The sequence below is a fragment of the Sciurus carolinensis genome, chromosome 16 (assembly GCF_902686445.1).
Source record: "Sciurus carolinensis chromosome 16, mSciCar1.2, whole genome shotgun sequence".
Taxonomy (NCBI): Eukaryota; Metazoa; Chordata; class Mammalia; order Rodentia; family Sciuridae; genus Sciurus; species Sciurus carolinensis.
Window position 1 is genome coordinate 54,317,093 of NC_062228.1, and position 6,864 is coordinate 54,323,956.

Here is a 6,864-nt window from a genome sequence, read left to right on the forward strand (position 1 = left end):
GGGGGAAATAAAATTGTTTAAATCATGCTCTTCTCATTTTAAATTTTCTGAACTGTGAGGCTGAAGGTTCCATGGCAGTAGAGTGACATGTGGCTCATACAGCAGTAGGTCCAACAGGTCTGATCTGGAGGAAAGACTTACAAACAGGACAATGGAATGGACTAGATTCAGTTATTATGTGGGGTAGAGGTCATGCCTGTATCTTTCCAGAAAGTGCAGCTCATACTCCAACCACAGTTCAAATGATTGAAGCTCATACCAGAAGTGTTGATCCTGGTACCCACCAAGAAAGAGATGTTGGGGAAGAAGAAGAAGAGAACTCATTGAACTCAGAAGGCTGGTTGGTCAACTTGGGGACTATGGAAGAATCTGACCTACCAGGTTGAACAGATGGTAAATCAACAGGGAAATACAAAGTCTTCTGCCACAATGCTTGTGGCCATGCTGGCTTTATTAAGCTATCAGGTAAGTAGAGGTCATGGGGAAATTTACTGGACTTTCTTTCCAGATCCACCCTTCACATGCCCAGTAATTGGACTGGAGAATCTATTCCAATATTTACTAATGATTTTCAGACAAATACATTACACCTGTCCATTCAGATGGATTAAATTATACTGGATACAATAGGATTTGGTCCCACAATGACAATACCAACTATTTAAAAGTGACCCCAGAAGATAAGACAGCATATGGGGGTGCCAAGGTAGCCCAACTCACTGGCCCCCAGGACATAACTAAATTGGGACTGCCTGATGACATAACCATGTTTCCCATGGTACAGCTACCAATACCTTACTGTCCTAATCATACTACTACAGAATTGGATGCCATTCCTACATGGATGGAGTGTGCCAACAATTGGCCAGTATGTCATAATATCTATGGCAGTGATGAATATATTTTGGATTGGTCTCACAACATTGATGAGAATCACTTATATAAAAAAGTATATAAAAATATGGCCCCTGGATGATTTGTAAGCAATTTTCTGACCTTCAGTGGTGGTGACATACAAAGAGATCTTTGGCATTTGATAACCACCCTAGATTTTGTTAACTTTACTAGCACTCCCCTACCTGATCTTGTAAATAAGGATTTTAAAGTGACTTCTTGTTATGGCTTGTGAGCCTGTGTTCAAATTCCCTTACTGGGGATTGTAATTACTGGAAATATAAATATAAACAGGATAAGAGAAAACTATCATGTAACTTAATTTGACTAACTTAATAACTGTAATTTGACTAATTGTATTACTATGTATAATAGATGAGAAAGAGCACTTGTGTTAAGATGATCTCTTATTATGACTCCAGCTAATATTTCAGAGCCTTGTATTCCAATATTGGAGTTCATGTTCTACACAGAATCATGCCCAGTTAGATAGACACTGTCATGCCTTGTTATAATTGAAGTAGTCACCTTAATAGCTGCTTTAGTTCTGTTATGACTGCTGCTATAGCTTCATCCAAAAGCATACAGAATTCTCAATTTGTTAATGACTTAGTTCAGAATACTTCTAAAGCTTTGCAGAATTAGGCTAATATTGATGATAAGTTAGAGGCAAAATTAAATGCTCCAGAAGCTAGAGTTATTAACATAGGAAATGAAATTGCTACTCTTAAATTTAGAAAAAAGCTCCACTGTCATGCTAACTACAGACATGTTTGTGTCACAGCATCAAAATATAATGCTTCTTGATGGTGTTGTGAGAAAGTTAAAAATAATTTGACGATCATTTAGCAAAGAAATGATAGCCTTTATCTTATGGAGTTACATCATTATATCCAGGACATACAAGAAAGTCAAATTGATTCCATGTATCTGGCATGGCTTGCTAAACAAATAATTAATGATCTAAATGACTTTAATCCCTGGAATATGCTAAAACATACAGTATGGTACATTTTTGAAATTTTATTTTTGCTACTAATTCTCTTTTATAAAAATAGAATGCTGAACCTTTCAAGAATAAATCTAATGACTCCAAGTCAACCCATCACTTACATTTAAAAAATCTAAAAGGGAGAGATGTGGAGAGCAGTGACAGAGGATGGGAGAGCAGCGACTGATATTGGGGGTCTCTGATGACCTCATGGCTGTGGCATGCCTGGTGCCTGGGAATGTTTCTGTGCAAGGCACAGGGTGCTCAGCTGTTGTGGCAATGCCCTGCCTGAGGAGGCTCTGTGCAAGAGTCCTGTCAGCTCTGACCCTGATCTCAGGCACATAGCTCCTGGGAATAGAAATTCTCATGGTAGACAATTACAATGCCTCACCATTTCTGCTTCTCCAGTTCCTGCCCACTTAAGGGTAACTTTTTTTTTCCCAGGAGGACCACAGTTTTATTTGGGGGTTCACACATGCTCACAGCATCACTTAACAACAATGTGGTTACTCGGGGCACAGAATGTGTCCTCTCCCCACAGCAGGCCCAGAGGCAGTGGGGTGCTGTCTCCTTCCTTGTGGCTCAGACTCAGCTAGATTCCTTTCTCCAGGGCAGCTGAGGGAGGGGGCTGTGTAGTGGGCCTCAGGTCTGGCAGGAAGCAGGCAGGCAAGTCTGAGGTGGTGGGTGGACTGCCTTCACTCCAGAGGCTGCAGCATCAGCAGCTGCTTCAGTTCCTTCCTCGGCTCGTCTCGCTGATTTTGCCAGCCAGGATCATCTCGTCCACGACCCTGTAAACCTTGTAGAAGTGGAACACCAGGTCCAGTTCACAGACATCGTGGAAATACTCATTAAAGACCTCCACAAATTTGTGGATGGCCTGCAGGTTGTTGTCATGGACATCCAAGCAGATGCAGAAGTACAGACCAGTGTAGCATGGGTAAATGATCTTCAAGTTCCAGAACTCCACAAAGTTGGTTGCTTGGCATCTCGGACAGTGACAACGATGTACACTTCCTCAATCAACTTCTGCTTCTTTTCATCCTCAAACTGCATGTACCACTTGGCCAGGTGTGTCTTGCCTGCCTAGTTCTGGATGAGGATGAATCAGATCATAGTAACTACTGTCTGGACCCCAGCAGCTCCGGTCCTGGGGCAACTGGATGACGCTGGCTCTGGCTGCAGTTGCAGGGTCCCTACAGTAACTTTTAACAATGGACTTTCTTGAGAGCTACACAAAGCTCCTAACATCACACTTTGCAACTGTGGATTGCAACTGTGGAAAAACTACATAGATGTCCTAATTTCTGTAACTTTCCTGAATACAAAGAATAATGGTTGAATAGCCTTTAACCTGATAATGAGGCATATACAAATAAAAAGATTGCTGGTGTAACTCTTAGATCTGCATCTCCATCCTAGAGCAGAGCTCCTCCTAATCCCAGCTTAATCTTCAAAATATATGTTTGTGAATACTTGTTTTCCAATCCCCCTTTGTCCCTTCCTGGACCAAGAGTTTGGTTACACAGGTTGAGTCACGCAACTTCACTTTATATTTCATCAATGTTTCTGAAGAACCAATCTGTAGGTTTGCTGAAGTTTTCTATTGTGTATCTATTTTCTACTTACAACTGCCAGATGACAGCAGCAGTAGACTTTTTGGATTCACAGACCAAGGGGGAAAAGTGGACTTTGACTTGGCACCAGTTTGCAGGGACACTCTGGGCACTGGCTGCTTGTAGTTTTTGTTCTTTTAACTAAGCATGTATTTCTTTTTAACTATATATACTAATTAAGTAGTATGTGTATAGAAAGTTAATTTTTTCCAACTAAAACATACTTTGTTTAGTACCTTTAAATAATATGTAGGCACTCACTGAAAAATGTTTTTATTTTATATACAAATAATAGGCAGATGTTATACCCATAAATTTTAACTTCCATAACGATTAGGAACCTGTCTTTAAAAAAAGGGAGAAAACTACATAACAAAATTTAAAAGATACTGGGATTTCTTTGCTTCTTTGCTAGGCAGGGGGAGAGGGAGTGAGCTTGCTCTAACAGGAATCACAAATTAGAACTGAGTATTCTCTAAAGCAGAAATAATACAGTGTCATTTCAAGTGAAGATCATTCAGCTCTCCTTGGAAACACCCACAAATATCTGCCAAGAACAGGTAAACCAGGTCAAAATAGCCCATTATATCTATGTTTCATTGTATTATGCCATTAGGCCCCTTTAAGCTAATAAACCCAAACAAAAAATACTACAATAAAAATAAATGGTTTTGAGATTTTCATGCAAATTCTTATTTCCTTGTTGTATCCTCCCTTCTATAACATAATAAAGGAAACATTTTACTGCAAAGAAAAAATATTATTTTACGTATCACTGGTCATGAATTTTTGTAATTAGTTATTATGTAAATGCTGTCAAGTGCCATTATCCAAAAAGCATGGCCATTCTGTCCACAATCCACTTGTGCATTTAAGGAGAATTTTCTTGATTTACATTACATAAACACGTCTATCAATGATGACATTGCTAAGGTGCAATCTAACATCCATAATCTGATGCTTTGCAAATAGCAGCATAGGAGAAAAGTATTTGTAATCACCTTTCACTTCATTGACCATATATAAAATTCAGTAATTTAGAATTAAGTTGTAAGTCTCCAAAGGAGATTTTTTTTTATTGTAAACAAATGGGATACATGTTGTTTCTCTGTCTGTACATGGCGTAAAGGCATACTATTTGTGTAATCATAAATTTACATAGGGTAATGTCGTTTGATCCATTCTGCCATTTTTTCCCTTCCCCCCACCCCTCCCACCCATCCCCTCCTTCTATACAGTCCTTCCTTCCTTCCAAAGGAGATTTTTAAATGCACATATTGAAATGGTTACAGACACTGAGATTTTTAAGAAACATCCTCCATGTTCACATCCTGCTATAACGGCTGTATCATTTTTTCTTCCAGCTGTTTTCCTTTGCCTGCAAGAGGGGCTTGGATAAGATGGATGTTTTGCTTGACTTCTTTAATATCCTGAACTTTCTTAGCACTTTATTTTTCTTCAATCTGTTCATTATAAATTTTGCTTGGTGTTTCTTTTGGGTCTCTTCAGCTCTCTTCATTGCATCAATAGTTTTATTCCATAATTCTCACTGGTGTTTAACAGGTTCATTTTGACACTTTTCAAATTCAAATGAATTATCCAGTGTTAAGTTTTTTACCAGTTGCTTTCTGGAATGCTTTAGTCCACCCGACCTTGCAATGATTGCGCTTCATTTTAATGTTCTCATGACATTTGGATTTACAGATCTGAATACCTTGCAATCATTGTGGACAAGCATCATGCCGTGGCAGGGGTAGATGGACACTGAATGGAAATAACTCTTCTCCATACACATGTTGAACCTGCATGGGATCCTACAATCCAAAGAGTGAACTGGGGAAGAAATGACCTGCTTGTAGTTTTGATTTGCAAATCCCTAATGATTAATCATGTCCAGCATGTTTTCATATGGTTATTGTCTATTTGTATTTTCCCTCATTGGATTAATGTCTATTCTTGACCTTCATCTAATTATAAATTGGGTGCTCCTTTATGAGTTGTAAGAGTTCCTTATATATTCTGGGTATTAATTTCTTATCTGATATATTGTTGGCAACTATTCTCTCCCATTCTGTGGGCTGTCTTTTCGAAAGCTTCTTATATATGTTGTAATACCACTTAATTTTGGGATCAATGCATGTACCCCACATAATAATCTATCACTTTAACACTCTCAAGCCTGGCATGGTAGCTCATACTTGTGATTCACCCATCTGGGGAGACTGAGGCTGGAGGATCACAACTTCCAGAACAACCTCAGCATTCTGTCAAAATATAAAAATAAAAAAGAGATGGGGATATGGCTCAGTGGTAGAGCACTTGCCTAGCATGTGTGAGGCACTGGGTTCGATACTCAGCACCACATAAAAATAAATAAGTAAAATAAACGTCTACCAACAACTTAAAAAAATTTACAAAAAGAGCTGGGGATGTGGCTCAGTGGTAAAGAGCCCCTTGTTGAATCCCCAATACAAGCAAAAACAAAAGAACAACAAAAAACTTCAAAATGTGTCCTTCACTCTCTGGGGTTTTTTGGCGACATCCCTGTATTCTCCCCCAGGGGGCAGCAGGCGACCGCTCAGAGTACTCAGTGACTCCCACACTTGCAAAGCGCAGGCGCTTCAGGTAGAGCTTGCTTGCCCAGTGCTTCTGCTCAAAGGGAGTGGATGGCCAAGTTTCTGGCGCTGTCACCTCCTTGTGTCACTATTCAGTAGTTGCTGCTGCCTCCGAACGTCCTGGACGCTGCCAGAACCGTGACTGAGGCAGTTCTCTCAATATGACTGGGATTTGGTGGCCTCAGTGCTGTACCACTAGCGCTGTGGTGGTCTTCCTGAGTGTCAGGCTGTCCAAGTTCCTAGCCTTGAAAATGGAGTCCAGCGAATTGTAGCCTACCTGCAAGTCACTTAGGTGCATCCACCGAGTGGATTGGAGACAGCGTGAACATCCTTAGCCTGACTGAGAGCCAGGACACACCTGTGAGGAGCAGGATGGTTTATGTCAGCCTGCCCTTAGCCCAGCACCAGAGTCACCTGGCAGCACACAGCCTGTGCTTGGAAACCCCAGTCCCTGGTGCTATGGGGGTCTTGTTAAGGAAGTCTGGTCCTATCCCAACAAAATGGAGATTTGGACCTACTTTTTCAGGCCATTCTCATTCAGGGTTTTATTGAGCTATGATTTGTATTTCTGGTCATTTGACTCATTTTTGTTTTTTGGCATGACTTGGTTTCTCCTTTATTTGACTGTTCCTTTAGGGTAATTCCTCTCTTTGCTGATTAAATCATTATTTTTCATCTCTTCCTCATGGAATATTTTGCTGAGAATGTTCTGTAATGCTGACTTTCTTTTTGTAAATTCTTTTAGCTTTTG

General features: G+C 40.1%; 2 pseudogenes; both read right to left on the reverse strand.

Annotated features, from left to right (window-relative positions):
* Window positions 1–2,580: 2,580 nt before the first annotated feature.
* Window positions 2,581–2,998, reverse strand: LOC124966463 (AP-2 complex subunit sigma-like; annotated as a pseudogene).
* A 1,804-nt stretch (window positions 2,999–4,802) lies between these two features.
* On the reverse strand, window positions 4,803–5,293 carry LOC124966455 (probable ribosome biogenesis protein RLP24; annotated as a pseudogene).
* Between the last annotated feature and the right edge of the window lie 1,571 nt (window positions 5,294–6,864).